The 11,931-nt window shown below is 39.8% G+C and overlaps 1 long non-coding RNA gene across 3 annotated transcripts in view; it reads right to left on the reverse strand.

Moving 5' to 3' along the window:
- Nucleotides 1-6: 6 nt before the first annotated feature.
- Nucleotides 7-11,931, reverse strand: part of LOC144232510 (uncharacterized) — a 27,323-nt gene continuing 15,398 nt past the window's right edge. Inside the window, exons 4-8 of one of the 3 annotated variants that reach the window (XR_013335420.1) lie at nt 11,679-11,847; nt 8,274-8,322; nt 3,160-3,354; nt 1,740-1,901; nt 7-66 (exon numbers count right to left, since the gene is read on the reverse strand). This is a non-coding gene — a long non-coding RNA (uncharacterized LOC144232510). The remainder of the gene's footprint in view (nt 67-1,739; nt 1,902-3,159; nt 3,355-8,273; nt 8,323-11,678; nt 11,848-11,931) is intronic. The other 2 variants (XR_013335422.1, XR_013335421.1) reach the window with 2 other exon arrangements.

The raw sequence follows: 11,931 nt of genomic DNA on the forward strand, positions 1-11,931 counted from the left end.
GAAGGCCCATGGCTGTGTTCTTCTAGCCTCTGACTTTCTCAGTCTTCTGGATTGCTCAACGAATATCTAGTAAATAAATGGGTGAGGGAAGGAAGACAAAGAAGGAAAGGATGGACAGATGGAAAGGGTAAGGGAAGAAGAAAACAAAAAGAATTTTTGTGATTTAAAAGTACTTGAACTATCTCAAAATCATTGGGCAGACAAGTCTACCAAAGGTTATATGAATTTTCTGGGGTACAGCAGGCAGACATCTGAAAAATATATGGACTTCCATCTATTTTTTTCTTGAGGTCTAAAATTTCTCATATATAACAAGACATTTATACTACAATCAGTTTTATTGTGATGTTTGGGTTACTATGCAAGAAATTTATTTTCACTTAGCAGTGATTCTCAAATGTGATGAATTACTGGCAATGTCATGGATTGCCTGGGATAGTGCTGGTTTGCACCTGTCCTTACAGACTAATTATTAGTAGCAACGCACTTCACTCAGAAGTGTCTTAGTTAGACAAATAATTTTTATGGTTAAGCAATGACCAAATACATTTAAAAATCCTGGTTCTTGGGGCACCTGGGTAGGTCAGTCAGTTAAGCATCCAATATTGGCTCAGGCTATAATCTCATGGTTTGTGAGTTTGGGTCCTGCATCAGGCTCTGTGCTTGCTGATAGCTCAGAGCCTGGAACTGCTTCGGATTCTGTGTGTCCCTCTCTTTCTGCACCTCCCCAACTTGTGCTCTCTCTCTCTCTCTCACTCTCTTGCTCTTGCTCGCTCAGTCTCTCTCAAACAAAAAAAATTAAAAAATTTTAAATCCTGGTTCTTACTAGAAGTAGACATTCCTGGATCCTACCTTAAACCTAATAACTTCAAACTTCTGAGAGGCAGGCTCAGAATCTGCATTTTAACTAACACCCCTTAGGTAATTGTCAGGGTTGCTAAACTTTGAGAAATGCTACATTAATATATAACAGAGCGTATCTGATTTCAATGAGGAGAAAGCCAAAAGGGGCACTATATGAAAATAAACAGGAAGAGGTGACATTATTGAACAATATTTCTAAAGCCACCTGCCAATATATAATTGTGTTTATTTGGCAAGTTTTTTTATGGCCTGTAATGACTACCACATCTGTCTTTGTCCCAGCAGCAGGGAGATGAGGAAAACAGTACAAATAAGAGGAAGTTAACATTGCGGGACTTGATCTAGCTGCTGTATTTACGTTTGTGTTGCCATTACTCTAAGCCTATGTACAGTAGCCTTCCTTATCCACAGGGCATATATTCCAAGACCCCCAATGCCACTGAGGATAGTACTGAACCCTAACTCTACTATGTTTACTCCTATACATACATACCTATGATGAAGTTTAATTTATAAATTAGGTAGAGTAAATGGGGTGCCTGAGTGGCTCAGTTGGTTAAGCATCTGACTTGGGCTTAGGCCATGATCTCTCAGTTCATGAGTTTGAGCCCCGTGTCAGGCTCTGTGCTGACACCTCAGAGCCTGGAGGCTGCTTCAGATTATATGCCTCCCTCTCTGCCCCTCCTCTGCTCGTACTCTGTCTCTTTCTCAAAAGTAAATAAACATTAAAATTTTTTTTATAAATTAGGTAGAGTAAGATATTAACAACAGTAACTAATGATAAAAGAGAACCATTATAATAATATACTGCAATAAAAGTTACGTGAATGTGGTTCCTCTCTCTCTCTCAAAATATCATATGGTACTGTACTCACCCTTCTTGTGATGACGTTGGATGATAAAATGTCTGCATGAGGACATGAAGTGAGGTGAATGATGTAGGCATCATGACACAGTGTTGGTGCACTAAAGCCCTCCTGACCACATGTCCAAAGGAGGATCATCTCCCTCCAGGGCCACACAGTGGACCTTGGGTGCTAAAACCACCGAAGGGAAACACAGATACGGGAGAGCTATTATATCTTTACTTCCTGCCCATTCAACTTCATTCTCTCTCTAGACTAACTACACTAGGGTTCCTGTAAAGCACTGGTCATTCCAGATGGCTAGTTTCCATCCTTCCCCATGCCATGTCCTCTGTAGATCCAAATTTTAGCTTAAACAAATAAATATAATTTTCCAGTAATTAACACTGGGTTTTTCCCCAGAGATGTAAGAAAAGAGAGAGAGAGAGAGTGTAGTGTAACCCTATGAGGGAAGAGATTAGAAGTCTTCTTTTCTTCCTGTAGCTTTCTTTTTCACAAATACTTAGAGGTGATTTTTAGTTAAAATTGAGCAACTCCATGTAGGATCACTATATACATAGATCGTCCTTGCTTTCTGTATTAGTTAACTAATGTCTTCTGATTATAAGAAAAATAAAACAACTCTGGCTAACTTAATCAAAAAGGGAAGATTATGGGAAGCATTCTAGAATGTTTCATGAAATCTAAGGAAGGAGTGAAGGGCAAAGTCTCAAAAGGACAAGAAGTGGGGAGGCTCCAAGGCCTCAAGGAGTTTACAAATCTTTCTCTACAATTCACCAGTAACATGACTTGGATCATGGCATCTCATTGCTCTGTCTCACCATTTCAAATTTTAATAATTGGGATGCAGAACATAGTCAGGGGACCACTCTAGACAGGTACTGGTGGCCACGTAAACAGACTCAGATAGCACAGATGTAATCTCCTGCAGCATATGTCTATGTGCAAAGGAATAATCTCTCTGAGAGAGGAGAAACCCATAGTGGACCATATGGCTACCCAAAGCAATGTACTACAATTCACCTTCTGATTGCCCAAAACACACACACACACACACACACACACACACACACACACACACATACTCATACAAACACATCCTTTTTTCTCTATATCCCAAAAAACCATTCATAACACATGATCCAACTAAATCCCACACTACTGCAAAGGGGAACAACCAAAGTTATTTCCAGCCACTGCACACAGAAGGGAGATGTCAGCCTTCAGGTCCAGGACCTCTGAGTTATGTCCATTCCTCTTCAATTCTGTCAAAATCCCATTTCATTCTACAGCCTATGGATTACATGATAAATTGAACCATTACCTGGAAAACATTATATACCCCTGGAAGAAAGAAAGAGGAAAGAAAAGAAAAAAATAATTATTATAATTCTCATTTTAGAAGGAAACATGAGAATAAATAGCATACTTAGCAAGGAAATGCTGGTGCAAGCTGCAGTCTTCCATTCTGCAGGCATTCACAAGACTGCTGCTGACATATGAGATAGATTCCTCTTCTGCTTGTTCCAAGTTCTCCTGGATTTCAGCCAACATCACAGCTTGCCAAGGATCTTTGCCCTGATTGCACAAAGAATCCAACATGCCCCGGTGGTAGTCTCAGCTCCTAATTCAAGAAAAACCTACATTTTTTAACCCTTGGGATGAAATGTTCTTCCATTAAGTACTGAATTACTTAGGCCAAAAGAGTTAAAGAAAACAAAAATTCTGAAAGTGAAAGAGTGGGTGTAATTGTTGAAAATGTCTCCACCCTGGGGTCCCTGGATGGTTCAGTCATTTAAGTGTCTGACTCTTGATTTCAGCTCGGGTCATGATCTCACAGTTCATGGTATCGAGCTCTGTGTCAGGCTCTGTGCTGACAGTGTGAAGTCTGCTTGGGATTCTCTCTCTGCCCCTCCCCTGCATGCATGCGTGTGTGTGTGTGTGTGTGTGTGTGTGTGTGTGTCTCAAAATAAGTAAACTTAAAAAAATAATTAAAAAAAAAAAGAAATGTCTTCACCTCCAGGTCCTAGGTTGCATTCTAGCTGTGAAAACGATATCAGATGTATTGGTCGCTGGTTCCACTCATGTTCTATATCCTATACCAATATCACATACCTATATCACATATCCTATACCAATACCAACAGCATACCAATATCACAAGGTACTACAACTTAGATGGTGTTATGGTTAAATTTCCAGTAAGTCCTTTCAGTGAGGCCTAGCTTCATCAGGATGACAGGATATTTATACAGTAAGGCCAGGCAGTTAGTAGCCTATTGCCTGGTCAGCAGTGTATGAATTCATCAATTAAAAACTATGTATGGAATCCCATGATGCTTCAGAGGCATGTTACCAGGGAAAGAAAATCCAAATCCAGAAAGACTGTGGCAGTGATGATAAGTTGTTGCTCTTCTATGATGAAGGGGCCTGTCTAACTCAAAATAATTTATCTACCACAGCATAGTAGACCAGGTCCCCTAAAAGTTTACTTGTAGTCACTGTTGCTAACAATATATGATCAGTCTTGTTCTGAAGTTAAATACTGAGTTTTCCCACGAACCAATAGACTGGCTTGAGGAGGAAGATGACTGACTCCCACAAAAGGAATCATTTTTCTTCTCCTGTTATTCAGAATCTCTTCTGAGATGATAGCCTCTGAGTGAGCATTCACATAGACACACATATTCTTACTCTGGGCCCATTCTGAATGGTCCATCCACCCTTCCCTAAAATCTCATTGCTATCAGTTCTCCAATCTTGACCCTTCCAAATCCTTGACCATAGACCCAGATCAGGACTAAAAATTACCCAGTCTGTATTCATTCAGTCTTAACCAGCTCTAAAATATTGTAAGCATCTGAAGGTACCTGCCTCAGTAATCATTGCCCAAGTCACTCTGGCCCTTCCCTCAGAGACATCTTTGACCTCTTCATCATTCAGCAATGAAAGGGTAAATGTCTGGCACTACATGGGGTGTTTAGCCTCAGTGTCAACGCTAGATTCCAATAGCTTTGCATGTTGCAGATTTTGGAAGTTACCTTTGGGTTAAATAATTAGCTCAATAATTACTGTAGATCTTGACCTCAGGTAAAGTAGACACTAAAATATTTCCTTCTAGGCACAGAGGACAATAAAATTTCTGCTCAAAAATTTAACTCTTGTAAGCATTTTCCTTCTCAATTGTAGTGCTGGGCCACCCTGAAGAACAGCAGCACTTCCTCTCATCTGTCTGGTGCCAGCATATCATGCAAAACCATCTGTACAGCAGGCTCAAGTTACTCTATCCCTGATCCACCAGGTGTAGGAAACTCCCCATGAGGTTTAAGGAAGAAAGTAACATAAGAGTACAACTGCCTGTTCATATAATTTATCTGTGTCTTCAGGCTTCTCAGAGGCTTAGCTTCACAAGTTTCTCTTCTTTCTTAATCTACTTGATGTGGAGTACTGCTGGGAATGGCTGGCTTTATGGCTGAGTGTCTGAGACAGCACCATTTCATGTCAGGCGTCAAGGTACCAAGGCTGTGTTATGCCAGATGGGGGAATGATTTAGTCACTACATGAGTCTAGCCACAAGCCAGGAGTCATTTCTCAAAATGAAGGGTCATCTGCTAAAGAAGCCTTTGCATTTTCCCAAACACAAAGGGTCTCCTTTGGTCTTGTTGGGGTTTGCCAGGGACTCCATGCAGCTTTTGGATGGGCCACAGACTCTTCCAGCAGCACTGGATCCACTAGCTCATGTGACTGCAGTCTGAGTTTATCGGGAAGCCCCCTTTTACTTTGGGCCCTTCTCCAAACTGGCAGCTTTTGGGTGTCAGCATGTGACACCCAAAAGTGGCAATACTATGTCTAAAATCCAAAGAGGCCTCAACTCACTGTACCTGGCAAATTCTCTTTAAAAATTTGTAAATGAATGTTTTATTCCCTCTTACAAATTACAAACTCAATGTTTAACTTCAAAATGCTAAGATTTCAAAGTGCTGCTCTATTATATTAATCAAACGTGGTGATTATTTTTCTCTTAATTTAATTCTTTCCTTCCTCATTTAAAGTTTATCTATGGACAAAAAGGATAGAAAATGCTTTGTCATGTCACATTGCTTTTTCATAATAAAATGGGAGCAAGAAGTGTCAGAGTAAAATAGCATCTTATAAAATTCAAGTAAGGAAGTAAGTTCATTACTTAGCTACATTTAGTTTCTATGTTATGAATCCATATGCAGAAATCTGCCCATTTGAAAAACCAAGTAAGGGGTGCCTGGGTGGCTCAGTCAGTTAAGCGTCCGACTTCCACTCAGGTCACATCTCACAGTTTGTGGGTTTAAGCCCCACATTGGGCTCTGTGCTAACAGCTCAGAGCCTGGCACCTGCTTCAGATTTTGTGTCTCCCTCTCTCTCTGCCCCTACCCTGCTCATGTTCTCCCTCTGTCTCAAAAATAAATAAAAACATTTAAAAAATAAAAATAAATTAAAAAAAGAAACACCACATAAGGACCATTCAAGAGCTCTTAGAATCTTGGAATCCATGTGAGATAAACAGAATGAATATTGCCCTGACTAAGTGGGAAGTCATCCTTTGCCACACTCTTTCAAAGCCATCACAGGCATGACTTTTAAATGCAAAGGTCCATCAGGAATTTTTTTAACAAACCACTCTTTTGTCTATTCCCTTTAACAAAAATCAGAAACAAATTAACACCTATGTTCTTATGAGCCTTTTCAAGCAATTTTAACACAAGTTGATTTTGAGTGCACTCAAAAAAAAAAAAAAAGCTTCAGTTCTTTTACTTCTACAAGTATTTAGTGATCATCTACTATGTGCAGGCTCTATGTGAGTCCATAGAGATATAAGACCCAGTCAATAAGCCATCCACGAGTTTATGGTCTAGTAGAAGATATACAAGTAGAAAATTACCCTATGGTCTGACAGGTCCTATGACAGGCCTGTTAGGAGGGTGCTGTGGAACTGGGGTCAACGAAGACTTTCCATAGGAAGTGATATCTAAGCTGAGCCCTGAAGGGAGAAGGAGCCAAGAAACCAAGACACTACTAAATGAAGGATGGAGAATGAGTTCTGAGCAGAGCAAACGTTATGTGCAAAGGCCCACAGATGCCAAAGAAACCACAGAAAGCACAGTATGTCTGGCTGAAGGCAGTTTGGTAAGCCTGGCTCTTAAATTGGGGTAGTGGTAGTAACGGTGGCTGTAGAAGGACAGGGAGGGTAATGGAAATCTATGTGTGATAGACATGGTTCCTTGGCTATGCTACAGTTCCACTCTCCTTTCTCTGCTAACTAACTGAACCTCATATAATTGGCACAGATCCATCAAAGTAAGGACGGTTAGGGAATGGTAACTTCAAGGTAATTTTCACTTCACAATTCTGAGTCTGGGGTTGGGCATGTGACCCAGTTCTGGCCAATGAGATCCAATGAGAAGTCAGCTGAAGCTTCCCTTCCAGGCTCAAAACAGACCCTCCCAAGGAGAAGGCTATTGCCGCCTTTCTCCTTAATCTGGGATACTCACAGAGGTCTTAAAGACTGTCTGGAGTTGCTTTGTCTTTGATCAAGGAAAAGACCCCAAGAACTGCAGAGCTGACTAAAGCATTATCATTTGGTCAAACTGATAAACCATCCCTGGAATCATCTTTGTCTTTGTCTACATTTCTTGGTATGAAAGAGAAAGGAATGTCTTTATTATTTAAATCTATTGGTCAGTGTTCTGTACCTGCGGCTAAGTATCTTCCTGAGGGTTTTGTGAAGATGGAATTGAGAAGCTTGGGGCCATACCATGAAAGGCCTTACAGGCTATTCTCATCTAGAGCCTTTGTTTGCAAGTGATGAAACCCTATTTCTAACTGGTTTAGGTAAAAGCAGGGACCATACAGGAATGTCCTGGGCTGTTTCATGTGATGCAAGGAGGGTTGGAACAACCAGCTTCTGGAAGGACAAAATTAAGGACAATCAGCTTCTGGAAGGACAAGGATTGGGGACAATTTGAATCAGGGCTTTGAATACCACCAGCAGATTGCTCCCTATCTCTCATCTCTTCCTCTTTCTATGGACGGGGCTTCATCCTTTCTCACTATTGACTGGATTCCTGCACATGGTGGAAACATGACCATTGACAGCTCTTGAGCTTCTCTCTTAGCTTTCACTCCCCAGGAATAACTGGCACATAATTATTTCTCCTAATATTAAATATAAGAACCCCACTTAATTTTGATGAATAAAGGAGTAGTTCTGAATGGACAGAAGAACAGGTTCTGGTAACCACTGTACAAGGGACTGACAGAAAATCTAAGCAAAAGTGAGAAATTAAATTTGTACTTGAGAAAGAGGACCTTAGGCTCAGGCTAGAGAATGGATTAGAGGGGAAGTTTCCTTCCAGAAGAAAAGGGCAATTGCCATAACTTGTGTGAGAAGTAATACTGTTTAAACAAAGGTAAAGACGGCACAGCTAAGATTATAGCTCTTATTTAAATACCACTGATCTGGCTGTTGTGGTTAGTCCTTTTCAAATCACAATAAAGAATACAACTTACCTATGGGAGCAGGAAGTAGATGGGAAGTGGACAGAGAGCTGCAAAGATTCTGAAAGAGATTAATCAATTTGCCTGCTTTTATTATAAAGCTAACTTTTTTGAAAGTCATCTTAAGACTATTGGCTTCAAGTTCTGCTGAGGCTAATACTTATTCAATACTGATGTAACATAAAAATTGATTAACAAGTCACAAGTTTCTTTAAGACATAAAATATCAAATACGAAAATCCAATGATCCATCCTTATCACATACTCATACCAATCCAACATATTTTGGTAGAAAATCATTTACTGCTTGTTTTGCCGAAAGTACGCAATTTATCTGAAATCAAAGGCAAATGAAGCCCTAGGATGTATAAAATGCTAGTAAATGAAAGCAAACAGAAATAGAACCATAGTCATGAAACAAAATATGGGTCAAATACAATTATACATAACAGTAAAAATAACTCAAGTGAATTATAAGTGCAATTTAAAGACTAGTTGAGTGATTTCAGATACAGGGTTTTTTGTTGGTGGTGGTGGTGGTAGTGCCCAGATCTGTTCTTGATGGTGTTTCATCAAGAGCAGACCACAATCCAACAAACCAAGGAAAAAAGATACTAGATGGGAAAAAGTCAAGTTGGAAAAGGAAAGGAAAGTGGAGTACATCTGGAACATGTTACAACCACTCCAAGGAGAAAATGGGACTTTCTTCTGTGTCACTCCTCCTCTCTACCCCATTACCTTTCCAATTAGTGCTATTCACCCCCCGTGTTAAAAAAAAAAAAAAGAAAGAAAGAAAAAGAAAAGAAAAAGAGAAGGAAGAGGAGTATTTCCTCAATACAAAAACAGTGTTTGCTGCATCTTCCCCAAAGCAGTCTCCATACATGGATTGGCAACAAAAATTGATAGGACTTACTGCTACAAATTTATTAACTATTGGAGGAAGTCATGAAGAGGACATGACCACCAGTAGACCTAGGAGCTGGACCCAGGAAATCTCAGCCTCCTTACCCCCTCCCATCTTTGGAATGTAAATTTTTCCCACCATTCCCATAGTGGGAGCCATTTCAAGGACATGGCCTTGAGAGAGCAGTGTGCTGAGCCTATCTGGATGGTATATGTGACTGAATCCATTGACGGTCTCTATATATACTCAAAATTCTGGTAGGTGGGTGTAAAGATTTACTTTTCTTGCTGTCACCCGAGACAAGCCTCATATGTAAGTTTCGTTGCTTATTAAAACTGTTACCTACCAATCTGGAGTAGTCTGCCCCTTTCCTCAGTCTCTTCTTGGCCTCCATATACGAGGGTCAATTTCCAATTTCACTTGGGGAACTCCAGAGGTTGTGGATCATTACCAACCAATGCCTGGTGACTCTCCTTAGAGTCACTGAATAACAACTAAATCACTTACCACTACTTGTACTAAAATGAGGCAGAGGAAGGAAAGAAGAGAACACAAAATTCCTTCCAGAGTTTTGCCACTGGATGCTGCGAGGCCTCCCTTAGTATTCTCTACCTTACCAAAGCTACCCATCCCCCAGCCTCTGATTCCATAGAGCCAACAGTTCTCAAAATTTAGTGTGCATCACCATAACAGAGGGAGATAACTTAAAATTCAGTCTCCTGGAACTCAAGCCAAAGGTTAATTCATTAGATCTGGATGGGGTGTACACTGTTAATGAGATTCTTAGTCTTCCACGTGCCCACTGAAGTTTAAGAACCAATGCCCCAGAGAGACAGATTCCAGACCAGCAGGAGAGCCATACATTTTCTGACTTCTTAAAAAAAATTTTTTTTAATGTTTTATTTATTTCTAGGAGAGAGAGAGAGAGAGAGAGACAGCGTGAGCAGGGAAGGGTCAGAGAGAGAGGGAGTCACAGACTCTGAAACAGGCTCCAGGCTCTGAGCTGGCAGTCAGCACAGAGCCCGACGCGGGGCTCGAACCCACAAACCGCAAGATCGTGACCTAAGCGAAAGTCGGACGCTTAACCGACTAAGCCACCCGGGTGCCCCTTATGACTTTTTAAAAAGGTAAATGGTGATCACAGACATTGGGAAGGTTTGCTTATATATCAAGAAGGCCAGGACATATTTTAAATAAAAATTGTAAGATTATATAATAAAGACTGAATGGTAGTAGTAATAAGAAATTGTATCCATATGGATTCAAATATTTTTTAAGCTATTCTAAAATGGTTTTCTGCTTTACATGATGAAGATATATTTCTATCATTGAAAAAAGTAGAACATTTATGACTAAATCTAGTAGAGAGAACAGAAGGCCTAAACAGAAGTAACAAACTCACCATGGTTAGCAACAAGTCACTAGAATGACATGTTGATCTTGATAAACCTACAGATGCTAGAGTCCCACTCAGACCTACTGAATCAAAATCTTTGGGGATAAACCCAAGCCAAGAAAGATTTTGATTTGCAGTGAGAGCTGAGAACCACAGCTTTAAACCAGGACCACAGATACACTACTGCCACCTGTTAGAAATATACCTAAATTCTAAGGACAGCTTTTTGAAGGGTGGATTCCTTTGCAAGCTGAATCTATCAAACTAAACTGTTGAATTGACAATCACAATCATATGCATAAAAAAAGTTAGTATACAGAAAATATAAAAATTCTTATCTGCAAATTTGTTAACCTTTATTCAAAATACCTAGGAGCCAAAAAAAAAAAACAAAAAACTTTGAAGTCTTAAATATAATGCATTAGGTATATATAGTGTTTTATCATTTATAAGATATATTCACATGCATTAATTAGATTAATTGCCAACAACATTTTAGAATGAGAGTTATTGTCTATATTTTACTCATAAAGACACAGGCTTAGACAGGGTAAATGATTAGTCTAGTGGTTCCCAAACTTGTGTGCATGTTAGGAAATAAATACTAATTTACTAGTATATATGAGTCAAAAAATACTAATGCCTGTGTCATAGCCTTAGAGAATGAGATTTAATTTGTCTGGGTATGACCCAGCTTTTGGCATTTTAAAAAGAGCCCCTGTGAAACTAATTTGCCGATGAATTTGGGAAATACTGTACTACGCCTAAACCGCTCAGATGGTAATTAACGAGACTGGAGTTTAGGCATTTTAATGTCAAGTTAATGCTCATGGAATTGTGTTTGGCGTAAAGATCAAAGACAATAATTAACCTCAACTAAGACTTACTGTATTTCTAAATAAAGCAGGGTTTCCAAATTTCTCTGGCCATAAGAGTCACTAAGTTGAGTTTAAAGATAAAGATTCTTAGGACCTTTCACAGAATTTTCTGATGCCATAGGTTTGGAAAGGTCCTGGAGAAAATGCACATTTCCTGAGTTTGTCTTAGTCTGTTTGGGCTGCTATAACAGAATACTATACACTGGGAGTTTTATAAACAACAGAAATCTATTTCTCACAGTTCTGGAGGTGGGGAAGTCCAAGGTCAAGGTCCTGGCAGGTTCACTGTCTGGTTGAGAGCCCACCTTCTGGTTCTTAGACAGCTGTCTTCTTTCTGTGTCTTCACACAGAGAGGGAATTCTCTGGGATCTTTTTTTTTTTTTTAAATTTTTAATGTTTTATTTATTTCTAGGAGAGAGAGAGAGAGACAGCGTGAGCAGGGGAGGGTCAGAGAGAGAGGGAGTCACAGATTGAAACAGACTCCAGGCTCTC

Source organism: Crocuta crocuta, unplaced genomic scaffold (genome assembly GCF_008692635.1).
Source record: "Crocuta crocuta isolate KB4526 unplaced genomic scaffold, BGI_CrCroc_1.0 scaffold14, whole genome shotgun sequence".
NCBI lineage: Eukaryota > Metazoa > Chordata > Mammalia > Carnivora > Hyaenidae > Crocuta > Crocuta crocuta.